We start from the raw sequence: 13304 nt of genomic DNA on the forward strand, positions 1-13304 counted from the left end.
CAGATTGAAGTGAAAAATAATTATGATATTTCGGCAAAAGATCAATCTTTGGCCTAAGTGGTAAAAGAGTCGATCCATTTTGCAGACCGATCATTTACATTTGCATGTAAAAGATCACCAGGGAGTCTAAATTTATCTTTGGTGTGATATCTGGTCATAGTTCTTCTTGCAATACAGACAAAAGGTATAGTGGAAGAAAAGATTATATATAGAAGATGCTTTCCCAAAGTACTCTTTATAAGCTACGTTTGGTATTAAAATGAGTTCAGAGATCTCCCTAGCCCACTAGACGGTAGATTATGGCTTAGTTTGGGATTGATGTGCTGTGAGAGGAATCACTTCCGAAGTTGCTGTGAGAGGAAGCAGCTGAGGTGTTTAGTAAACTGTTTTTAAAAGTGTTGTGAGAACAAAAAGCAATTTGTAGGTGTTTGGTAAGTTGCAAGGCAAAAGTGCTTTGGCTGGGTATAATTACCAAAATGGGCATACATGCTAAGATATGCTACTAAAATACTTAATTTTGTTTTTTGATTATGTAACTATACCAAATAAAAAAATTTCTCATGTATTATTCTTGTACCCTTGGTTGGACCGAATAAAAGATTTACTTTAAACTCTTCAATATGCATATTATGTTTTATTATTACACAAAATAAGTCAAGAATATTTGGATTAATTTCCCGACCATAGTGAAAATGGGAACCATTACACAAAATAAATTAAAGTCACTTGAAATTTCCAACTAAATGCTAAGTAGATGCATTCATTAGACTTTGTGCAATTGCATTTCTTAACACCTCCATTTCTTGTCTTCCCGAACCATCTCCATCATGTTCATTATCCTCCATCTCTTCACTAGTCTCTTCACTTGAGTAATTTCCACTTTCATCAAAATCAATATCTCGTTGAGCATATCTGCGTATGTAGTTATGAAGAGCCATAGTAGCAATAACTATCTTAACTAGTTTTTCATAAGGAAATTGAGGCATATCACGTAAAATACTCCATTTCTTCTTCTATACCCCAGAAGTGCGCTCAATAACACCTCTAAGTGAAGAATGTGCATGATTGAATATTTCTTTATGACCGGTTGGCTCATCACCTCTACGGAAATGTGGAAGGTGATACCGCTCACCTTTATATGGTCCTAAATAACCCTTCATTTGTGGATATCCGGCATCCAGAAATTTGATAGATTTCAGAAATTAGAGCCAAATTTTTTGGTAACCTCCAAATCTCACTCAATGGGTGACGAAATTCATTTCGTCTCTATTTTTTATTTTTTATTATTTTTTAATTTCACTGGTTTGAAAATTTATTTCACATTCATCATTTTTATAGCTTATTGCATGTTCTGGCATATATTTCAATTGAAATATCCTATATTGCATTTCAAAGTACAAACTAAGAATATTCATAGATAAGCAAAATATGTTTCCAAGTATTAGACATTAATTTACATCCAAAATGTGAAATGTGAAATGTGAAATTCCTAATACACAAATTTGTATCCTTCTCTTGCTCATTTTCATCAATATTACCATCCTCATCACGACGAGGATGGTGTCTTTGGGTCTCGACCTTGTAGAAATAGATTGCAGCCCAAAAAATTTGTCAGCTGTTAATAAGAAGTTGCTGCAAAGCCAAAGAAGTAGAACTGATTTGGGGATGAGAAAGAAAAAAAAATTATATGAACACAGCTAATATATATCACATAAACAAAGAATGAACTTACTGGACTTCATCATCATCTTCCTCTTTTGCATAGTGAGCCAACATTTTCATCTTTGATACTATCTATCTACTTGGACTACAATGAACTCAGATAGAGTAATTTAATAATTAAGAGATCTTTGTGTTTCAAATTTGAAATAATTTGACAAGGGATTGGCGTCTACATATATACACATACTAACCAAACAAAACATAACACAAACCATGATTTCAGTCAATACCAAAATAAAACTCTCATTTGAAAAACCATATCAATACCAAAATTCAGTAAATAATGTTTTCCAGTGACAACAACCACCATAATGATATCAGAACAATAGCAGTATTACAACATACACCGGGATCAGCTATACTGCACAACAGTAAGATGCACAAATAAGCCTCCAAAAGGACATGCATTGATTACTTTAAACATGTTGTAATTTCATAACAGAGTCCCAAAGACATATAACTACTTCATACTAGGTAAATCAATGATTACCGTAGTTTGTCATGTAGACAGCAACATTGAATTCCTCAGCAATCTTTATTAAAAGGGAAAGCATATGTGCAAGTTTTTGCTGCAGATAATAATTTGCTTTATGTCATATAAATTATGGATAAAGACATAGAGCATAAGATCTAAGTGAGTATAGGCATTGCACGGAACCTGTGAAACTGACCTGGCGATCTCCAAGTTCTCCTCTTCCAGTAACATCTACTCGAAAGAGAGAAATCACCGAATCCATAACCTGAAACATGAGCATACTTATCATCCAGGTCATTTTATATTATAAGAGAGGTTTGGATGGCAAAAGTCTTTACCAGAAGTCTTAATGGCTCTTTAGCCATTTTTGCAGCTAGACCAAAAAGCATATTATACTGATACTCATATGTATATGTATGAGCATAAACAATCTTGCAGTCACAGAAAAAGAAAATAAGATGGCTAGTAGCAGTAATTGTATCACTAGTTCAATTGATATAATATGGAAAAGTACTAACTTTTGTCGAGGACAGCTCCTGGGTCCAAGCCAAATCTTTCAGCTATTGGTATAAGTCTTTCATGTTTACTAAAAGTGCCCTTAGTTAAGAAGAACACATCCATCAAACCAGGTGGAAACTGTCTTAGATAATTTTTGGCCATCATTTATTAGATTATAACTATAGGAAATGTTAAACAGGACGGACCAAACCAAGGATAAACAAATTTGTTTAAAACCATAGGATTCAATAAAGAGCTAGGGACCAGAATATATCAATTTCACACTAGTATGCAAAGGTTGAAATATATACATATAAAAGAACCAGTAGCCAAAAAAAAAAACCCAGGTAGCTTCATAATCAAAGAAATGAAATCAGAAGGTGAAATAATTGGAGGGACTGGAATTGAATTGAAAAGTGTCAGAATCTTACTTACCCCGTCTCTGTGTGTGGAAATTTGGTACCCAAAATACCACAAATTGACCAAACAATAACAAGCTAGTTGTTTCGATCTGTTGCTACTTGATCTGCAGGTGACGTATATGGGGAAAATTAAGAACTTTAGAGGAGACAAACAATAACAAGCGCAGTGAATAGAAGCTTGCAGCAGCAATATACTGTAAATTTGGGGAAAGATGGAGAAGGAGAGGACTTACAGTGAGTTTGATTCGCGGAAGACACAAACCTTCAACTCAATTTGCTGCTGGGTTTGAGAGAGAGAGAGAGAGAGAGGCGGTGATATAGTGGTTCTTCGTAGGCTTGCGAAGATGTGATTAGGCGAAATTGATGGTTACTCTGTTCCCTCCGCCGCTCATGTCAGTGGGGTTTTCGCCGGATTGTATGACTAGAACAGATCCAGGAAAAAGAATGAACTTCGAATGGGATAATATATGCTGGGAGGAGGAAAAAGAAGGAAGATGTGGAGAGTGGTTCTGATGAGGAGCTTACCAAGTACGAAAGGAGGTTGAAGAAGGTCCGGGAATGCTTTGGGTTTGGGGCGTGTGGCGGAGGAGCGAAGGAATCGGGTTTTGAAGACACAGGAGAGATCGATCGATGGGAAGAAGGTGTTTTGAGTTTTGACGGTAGAGGAGGCTGGGAAGACTGGAAGAGAGAAGCTGAGAATAATAAAACCCTATCTGGGTCAAGGTTAAAAGATGAGGACATAATTGGAAAAAAGAGTAAAATTTCATTAAATGAATCATGTTCACTCCGTGTTTCCATGAAGCAGTTTTCCAAAGCTGGTAGTAGGCTGCTTCTCAATTTCAGCTTTGAGGAGAATCAATTCGGACCAAAAGCCGCTTCTACACACTTTACCAAACACCATAGCATTAGCCCAAAAGCAGAATCAGGTTCAAAAGTACCTCCAAAATCAATCCCAAACTGGGCCTATATGGGCTACCTCGAACGATTCTGATCGTGGCTTTTCTGCTTTGTTGTATAGTACTAAAAAAACTATCGTGGTCCCTTCGATCTCAGCTGCTGTGATAACCAGGTTGATCGGATCCTCAACTTTTGTGCTCAATTTGATCCTCAAGATTTTCCCCGCTTTTGTCATTTTTCTTTACCTTGTTTGTGGTAGGCCAATATACTCCCACTTACTTCACTAAGAGTTTTTGATAGGAGCACAATGTGCGACGATATTAATGAGTATGTGCTCCATTTTAGCCTTGTTTCTCCCTTAAGTTTCGTGTTTTGAGTCATCGAGTCATTTTAAGAGTCTTGTGGAGTGTTTGGCGTGAAATAGGCAGAAAACGCAAAATTTATGAAGAATCCTAGCGGGATCAGGATTCCTCACCATCATGCTAATCTGTGGGCTTTAAGAGAGAATTTATGGGTGTATTTTTCTGAAATTAAATTGTTTTAGTTTCTTTTATTTTCTCTAAAAGAATTTAATTTTGTGCCCTTTATTAAATCAGGTTGACCAAGCAATGAAGAAGGGAAATAAAGGAGAAAGACGTTTTTAGTTGGGGAATAAAGGAGAAAGACGTTTTCAGTTGAGGAATAAAAGAAAATGATGTTTCAACTGAAAAATAAATAAAGGAGAAAAGACGTTTCAGCTGGAAGATAAATAAGAGAAAGATGTTTTCAGTTGAGGAATAAAAGAGAAAGATGTTTCAGCTGGAAAATAAAAGAGAAAGACGTTTCAGCTTGGAAATTAAAGAATTGCCCCATTATGAGAGGAGTTAAGGCCATAAAGGAGACGTTTCAGTTGGGAAAGCCAACCAATGCTCCCCTATAAATAGACAACGTCCAGAACATAATTGGCATCACTTCCCAGCCAAGATCACTTCCCAGCCAAAAATCACTTCCCAACCAAGATCACTTCCTGGCCAAAAAACCATTCCAAGACTGCCCAATTCACTCCTTAAACTTCCATCACCTACAAGACCGTGACACCATCCATCCATCAATCTACAAAGCTCTAAGGCGCTGAGTCAAGGACGCTCCACCACCATAGCAGAGACAAGTTCATCACCTTGTTGCTAAGCCGCTGAGGAAAGCTTCAAAGTGTAACTATGACTCTACTTATAATTTTTGTTTCGGTTTTGTTTGTTTCAATTTGCGAGTTGTGTAATTGGAGACATGGAATTTTCAGAATATTTTTATTAATATTTTTGAGATTTTCAGTTTATTATTGAGTTAATTTCGAAAATTCTTTTATGATGCATGTTACAATCTTGTGCCCTTTTACGTGTTTAGGTAATTTTCAGAGTTAGGTTCATAAGTTTACATGCTAGAATAACGGTGAGAGTTCTTGTGTGTTTTCTTAATTTGCCAAGAGTAATTGTTATTTGTTAAGACGCTGAGTTAAACAAGTAGCAATTAGTTCTAAAAAGTGGTAAAAACTATGTTCAATGGTTAAACGATTCTGGAAATTACGTGTTAAATTCTATGTCTAATGGTTAATTTGCACGTGTGAGTTGATTCGAGGGTTAGATAATACTACTAGTTAAGAGAATTACGCTGAGTGTTTTCGAAAATTAGTAGTATTAGGCTTGGTAAGGACTTTTCCGATCCAAGCCTACATTAGAATGAATCAGATAAGTGGATTGATCCGCTGAGGCTTTTCATTTAGGCTCTTATCTAGGCATTTAAGATGGGCACATTTTTGTAGCATGTTGAAATGGATTTTCTGTTTTTACACTTAGTAATTTCTTAGTGGTATTGGTCAAGGTTAGGGAAGTCGATCATTGTAGATAATTTTATTTGTTTTGTTTTTATTTTAAGTAGATTAGAAACCAAATTCAAAAACCCCCCATTTTATTCGTTTATTTGTTAATTGACCTTTTTGTGTAGGTGTACCCTACAATCCCCGGACTGAACGATCCCTGCTTATCCTATACTGACAACTACATTTTGCAGGGTTAAATTGTGAGGCTATTTCAGCCGCATCAATTTTTGGTGCCGTTGCCGGGGATTGTTAAAATCCCTTACACTTAAAGTGTCATCGATTTTGTTGTATATAGAATGCATGCTAATTTTTGTACTACACTTATGGAATGGTGACAAATTGCGATTTCGGTTAGGCCAAGCTGTAATTGTGATTTAGTTTAAGTTTTATGAGTGTTACGAAATTAAGCATGTCTTTTATCATTGTTGTACAATTTGTAGAAGTTGTTTTTTTTTACCATATTGTAAATTGAATGTGCTTCACTTAGATTTTTTTCCAGCATGTTGTAAATTGTATATTGTAAATTGTAGAATGAGTTTTTTTTATATTTTTTTAGCATGTTGTAAATTGTATGTGTTTCACTTACATTAATATACTTAGGTTATGAATTTAGCTAAATACTTAATTGTTGTAAGTGTGTAAAATCGTATGAGTAGACAAGGGCCCTTTTGTTAATATTGGCCTAAACCCTTCATTAGTACCTTGCTCAGGTCTCTTGAGGTTGAGGGCGGCCTTTATTAGCACTTGGAGAACGGTCTAACACATTAGTTAATTTCCCAGCTGAGTAAGGGGCGCATACGGATGGTGTCTTAGGTTGAGACCCTGGGTGATGGGTTCAATTGGATCTCAGAGATACTATAGAATGAGCCTAAACCACTATGTGGGAGTAGCCGATAGGGGCCTAAACCTCAATGAGGGAGTAGCCTCCGTAGTATCACTAAAATGAGTCCTCCCTCTCACTTACCTCTTAATCTGGCCATCCGGCCTTCTAAAACAAAGGAAAGAGACTTATGTCTGGGCGACTATCCCTATATCGTATCTCACCAATAGTAGTGGTTTCTATTGGGCTCGACTTACAACTTGGAATTAATTGAGATATTAACTATGTTTATAATAAAAAAAAAAAAAAAAAAAAAACAAAATGATGTGTGACCTGCTTAAAGTATATTGGATTAAACATGACTTTGTCGAGGGTAGCTGTTCTATAGTCCCATTGCACAAACGAGGTCCTCTGTTCCAGTACCTAAGTATGTAAATGTAAAAGTAACTTAGAAAGTAGGAAAGACATAATGTTTGTATTCCTAACCTTGTATATGTTACTAACACTTGATCTGGTGAGTCCTTTGTGGAGCACACATTGGAAGAGATACCCCTCCAGGAGGCACCCAAGGAATGAGCACGTGTGAACAAGGAGAAAAGTCCAGGCTGAAGGACTATAAATATTAAGCGCTGCATGGGAGGCAACCCATTTCAACCGAAGCTGTGAAGGAGCCATCAACGAGAGTTTGAAATTTCTATCCCTTCACTTGCTTAGGTTGAATTGTACTTGTGTCTTTGTTTATTGTTTGTTTATTTTACCCTTCCCTTAAAAAAAAAAAAAAAAAAAAAAAATTCTATGGTTTTTTTTTAGTGTCTTTTTTTTTTTTTTTTTTTTGCTTGAGTCTTAGGATGCCCCTAACGTCTAGGATGAACATGTCTCTGAATTCATGGCTGAAGGTTTTCACAATCGAAATAGGACTTAATTGAATTCTGTGGTTAATCGACATTGTAATGCTTGTATGAAGATTTGAGATAGGATTGTAACTTGGTTCATTAAGCATGCTAGGATTAAGTCTGATTCATTTTACCCTAAGTGAGCTGTTGAGCTAAAATACTTTCTTTTCGAGTGCTTATTGATAAATTCAAAATTTCATGGCTGTATTTGCAAAACCTCATCATTCTTTGAAAATCCAATGATCATGTGCCATAGATTTTAATGGACTAGAGAGTACTAGAACTCGGCTGTTGTGACTGTCAAAACTTATATGCCATAATATGCACTGATCCTGGATAGGATAGAAGGCATTAGGGTAACCACCATAGCCAAACAAGCATGTGTCCCCAATTGTGCCCGTCGTGGGACTCCTTAGAATGAACCCCTTTGAGCCTACGTTTAAAACCTTTGTTTCATCACCCTCACTACCCTACCATGAGCTTAGTACAGGATATCTCTACCCTTGTCTTAGGGACTTAGTAGAGCATGACATAGTATATAGGGGTGACGATGAAAGACAAGTGTGGTGAGGAAAATCCAAGAAAAAAAAAGAACAGAAGAAAAAAAAAATTGCCGTAAAACAAAAATGAAAGAAAATGAAAATGAAAAAGAAAGAAAGAAAAACGGCAAAAGAGAAGAAAAATTGAAAAGAAAACTCTTGGGAAATTGTTGAAGTGTGGTTTTGGACTTTCAAATTTGTAGAAGGCTCAAAGTTGAAAATTATGCCTTTGTCCATTCCCATGTTGGTTAGAGTGAAGGTTTGGCCCAAAACAATGATATTTGGCCTACAAAAATGATGACATAAGGTGGTCCTTATATGCTCTGCTAGGTCCTTAGGATTTTTGTATCCTTAATCTTCATTTCGAAAACCCTAGCTTAGCCCCATTACAACCTGTTTGAAATGCTGACTTGATCCTTGAGATGGGCAGTCTTTGGTTAGTGGAGTCAGGTACGCAGTCGAGCTTATGGTTTAGGTCCATTTGTGCACTTAGTCATTTCATGAGGTCTTTAAAAATTCTTCACAAAATGCGTTTATTGATGAAATATGCAAGCTGTTTGTTGCCTTACAATTTATTCTCTTGCATATACTGGAGAGTGAAGCTTTTAAGCATAGCCATTTCTGAGAGAAAAATCGAGAGTATGCCCTGTGAGTTTGGATTGGACTTGTTCGAAACATGCTATCATTCACTGTATAACTTAAGTTCTCCATATCTTGCTTAGTCATATGAATGTCACAGGTTTATTAACAATGGAATTATCTATGCAATTTTGATTAAGTGTTTAACGTGAAAGCCATGAGTTTGGAGTCTCTGAGACAACAGTTAGGAGCAATAGAGTCATTTACTTGCTTTTCGTTGAGTCTTTGTTTTGTTTTGTATTTTTGTTTTGCTAAGGGACTAGCAAAAGCTAAGTGTGGGGTAGTTGATAGGAGCACAATGTGCGACGATATTAATGAGTATGTGCTCCATTTTAGCCTTGTTTCTCCCTTAAGTTTCGTGTTTTGAGTCATCGAGTCATTTTAAGAGTCTTGTGGAGTGTTTGGCGTGAAATAGGCAGAAAACGCAAAATTTATGAAGAATCCTAGCGGGATCAGGATTCCTCACCATCATGCTAATCTGTGGGCTTTAAGAGAGAATTTATGGGTGTATTTTTCTGAAATTAAATTGTTTTAGTTTCTTTTATTTTCTCTAAAAGAATTTAATTTTGTGCCCTTTATTAAATCAGGTTGACCAAGCAATGAAGAAGGGAAATAAAGGAGAAAGACGTTTTTAGTTGGGGAATAAAGGAGAAAGACGTTTTCAGTTGAGGAATAAAAGAAAATGATGTTTCAACTGAAAAATAAATAAAGGAGAAAAGACGTTTCAGCTGGAAGATAAATAAGAGAAAGATGTTTTCAGTTGAGGAATAAAAGAGAAAGATGTTTCAGCTGGAAAATAAAAGAGAAAGACGTTTCAGCTTGGAAATTAAAAGAATTGCCCCATTATGAGAGGAGTTAAGGCCATAAAGGAGACGTTTCAGTTGGGAAAGCCAACCAATGCTCCCCTATAAATAGACAACGTCCAGAACATAATTGGCATCACTTCCCAGCCAAGATCACTTCCCAGCCAAAAATCACTTCCCAACCAAGATCACTTCCTGGCCAAAAAACCATTCCAAGACTGCCCAATTCACTCCTTAAACTTCCATCACCTACAAGACCGTGACACCATCCATCCATCAATCTACAAAGCTCTAAGGCGCTGAGTCAAGGACGCTCCACCACCATAGCAGAGACAAGTTCATCACCTTGTTGCTAAGCCGCTGAGGAAAGCTTCAAAGTGTAACTATGACTCTACTTATAATTTTTGTTTCGGTTTTGTTTGTTTCAATTTGCGAGTTGTGTAATTGGAGACATGGAATTTTCAGAATATTTTTATTAATATTTTTGAGATTTTCAGTTTATTATTGAGTTAATTTCGAAAATTCTTTTATGATGCATGTTACAATCTTGTGCCCTTTTACGTGTTTAGGTAATTTTCAGAGTTAGGTTCATAAGTTTACATGCTAGAATAACGGTGAGAGTTCTTGTGTGTTTTCTTAATTTGCCAAGAGTAATTGTTATTTGTTAAGACGCTGAGTTAAACAAGTAGCAATTAGTTCTAAAAAGTGGTAAAAACTATGTTCAATGGTTAAACGATTCTGGAAATTACGTGTTAAATTCTATGTCTAATGGTTAATTTGCACGTGTGAGTTGATTCGAGGGTTAGATAATACTACTAGTTAAGAGAATTACGCTGAGTGTTTTCGAAAATTAGTAGTATTAGGCTTGGTAAGGACTTTTCCGATCCAAGCCTACATTAGAATGAATCAGATAAGTGGATTGATCCGCTGAGGCTTTTCATTTAGGCTCTTATCTAGGCATTTAAGATGGGCACATTTTTGTAGCATGTTGAAATGGATTTTCTGTTTTTACACTTAGTAATTTCTTAGTGGTATTGGTCAAGGTTAGGGAAGTCGATCATTGTAGATAATTTTATTTGTTTTGTTTTTATTTTAAGTAGATTAGAAACCAAATTCAAAAACCCCCCATTTTATTCGTTTATTTGTTAATTGACCTTTTTGTGTAGGTGTACCCTACAATCCCCGGACTGAACGATCCCTGCTTATCCTATACTGACAACTACATTTTGCAGGGTTAAATTGTGAGGCTATTTCAGCCGCATCAATTTTTTACTCCCATTCACCCAATTTAATGTTTAATGACAATTTTGCCCTATCAATTCACCTAAAACTCATCGATCTCTCTCTCCTCCCTGAGTCTCTCTCTGTCTCTCTCTCCCTCCCTCCCCCAGCGACGTCGTCGATGACCAATCCGAGGCCACCCGAAACGCGTCGTCGTCTACACTTAAATCGGTCCGGCATCGAGGCTCTCAATCCGTCATCGTGCAGCATGGTTTCGACTCAGACAGAAACTCCGTTGCAATCGTCGTGCCACAAATCGGTCCGGCATCGAGGCTCTCAATCCGTCATCGTGCAGCACGGTTTCGACTCAGACAGAAACTCCGTTGCAATCGTCGTGCCACAAATCGGTCCGGCATCAAGGCTCAATCCGTCGACGTGCAGCACATACTTCGAATCCGACGTCGACAGCCGGGTAATCGATGTTGGTCCATGAGGATCTGCAATGCCGGAGACATTGATGAGGATCTGCACAGCCGGTGGCTAGCTATCTATGGCTGGAAGACGATGAGGAGACTCTTCAATTTGAATGTTCTGATCTCAGGGATCCCGGGGGTTTCCGAAATTCGAGGGAGCTGTGAGGTTGGGAAGGAATGAAGGAGGTGTTTCTGATGCAAGAGAGTGGTGAAGATGGTGAGGCGAAGATGGTGATTGGGTGCCCAAATCAATTTCTGGTTTTTTTTTTTTTTTTTTTTTTGCTACCCACAACATTTTCTGGGCCAATTGATGAATGGTTATTGCGAAATTGGCTAGTTGGTCGGGTAATGCACAGAAGGTGTTTGTTTAAATGTGTGGAAATGATTATTGGAAGATAATAATGAGATTATTGGGGGGCAGTAAAAAGATTATTAAGGGGCAATAAACTATTTCTTGGGCAATAATAAGATTATTATGGGGCAAAAATAAGATTATTGGGGGGCAGTAATAAGACTATTTATTTGGATAAACCTACTAAAACTTTCAAAATTAAAAAGATCTTCATTTTTCACTAAATATTGATCCCTAATAAATTTGTTATTGGGGGGCAATAATATGTTTATTGGGAGGCAGTAATATATTTATTGGGGAGCAATAATATGATTACTGGGTATTATTAAGGGGTAATAAAATCAGACGCCGGAATCCGGTCACCGGTCAGGTAGTCGGATTCGGAATTCCGGTGACCGGTTGCCGGATTCCGGTCGCCGGTCTCCGGAGTCTGCAGCCGGCCACTGGTCACCAGAGTCCGGCAAGGTCTCCTATGACTTCTCTCTCTAAGTGATAAAGAAGGAGAGGGTAAAATTGTCCCAAAAATAAATAAAAATGAACAAAAAAAAACTTAATTGGGTATTAGGGAAATGATCTCTTAGAGTGTTTGGGTAAGTGGGCATTTTTTAGTCTAAAATTATGGAGAGTTTCTATTGGGACCTCCAAATCTGCTCACTTGACCTCACTCTATTATGAGTTATTAAATGACATATATAACCTACTATAAAATGACTATTAAGGACAATAATTATACCCAAAAATATTATATTTATTTTATGTAGACTTTCCAATTCAATAATATTAGATTGTGTTCCTTATTATTTTCCTTATCTATTTTCATTTTCCAATTTCACTACATACTCATTAAAGCATTCATATATATATTTAATAAGAATTAAAAATATGATTAATATCATGTGACATAAAAATGTAGAGAGTTTTTATTGGGACCTCCAAATCTGCTCGCTTGACCTCACTTTATTATGAATTATTAAATGACATATATAACCTACTATAAAATGACTATTAAGGACAATAATTATACTAAAAAATATATTATAATTATTTTATGTAGACTTTCCAATTCAATAATATTAGATTATATTTCTTATTATTTTCCTTATCTATTTTCATTTTCCAATTTCACTACATACTCATTAAAGCATTCATATATATTTAATAAGAATTAAAAATATGATTAAAATCATATGACATAAAAATGAATGATATATATGTTGAACGTATATTGGTGAGTTTATGATTTATGACCTAAATCTAAGTCAACCAATTATATTTGCAAAAAAAAAAAAAAAGTAGTTTAGAAAAAGAAAAACTAAAAATATTTAAATAATTAATCATGTGGTGCAAAAAATAGAGAAAAAAAAACATTAAAAACAAATGATTTTTTTTTTAGAATAAAAAAAAATGATTTCTTCATTTTTTTTTGCACAGTTAAAATAGAAAAAAAAATTATAGAAAAAAAATAGTTCATGGCATTTTCTTATTGATTAGACATTAATTTTGGAAACTCAAGTTTGATTAAGAAATGTATATTTAGTTAAGATTTATAGAGTGATTAAATCATTGAAATGACTAAATTTTTTATTTTAAAGGTAATAATTTGTTTGCAAATTATATGAGTGAGGTTATTTGAGGAAGTTTAGTGAGGTTTAGTGAGTAAATTTAGAATTTGAAAATTTGATAAGAGGTGTAAAAAGC

The 13304-nt window shown here is 35.8% G+C and overlaps 1 long non-coding RNA gene across 1 annotated transcript; it reads right to left on the reverse strand.

Moving 5' to 3' along the window:
• Positions 1-1475: 1475 nt before the first annotated feature.
• On the reverse strand, positions 1476-2908 carry LOC112166128. The gene is made up of 3 exons (XR_002923129.2): positions 2394-2908; positions 1733-2291; positions 1476-1632 (listed from the first exon to the last, which is right to left on the reverse strand). It is a non-coding gene; the product is annotated as an uncharacterized LOC112166128 (long non-coding RNA).
• Positions 2909-13304: the final 10396 nt, after the last annotated feature.

The sequence above is a fragment of the Rosa chinensis genome, chromosome 5, assembly GCF_002994745.2.
Source record: "Rosa chinensis cultivar Old Blush chromosome 5, RchiOBHm-V2, whole genome shotgun sequence".
NCBI lineage: Eukaryota > Viridiplantae > Streptophyta > Magnoliopsida > Rosales > Rosaceae > Rosa > Rosa chinensis.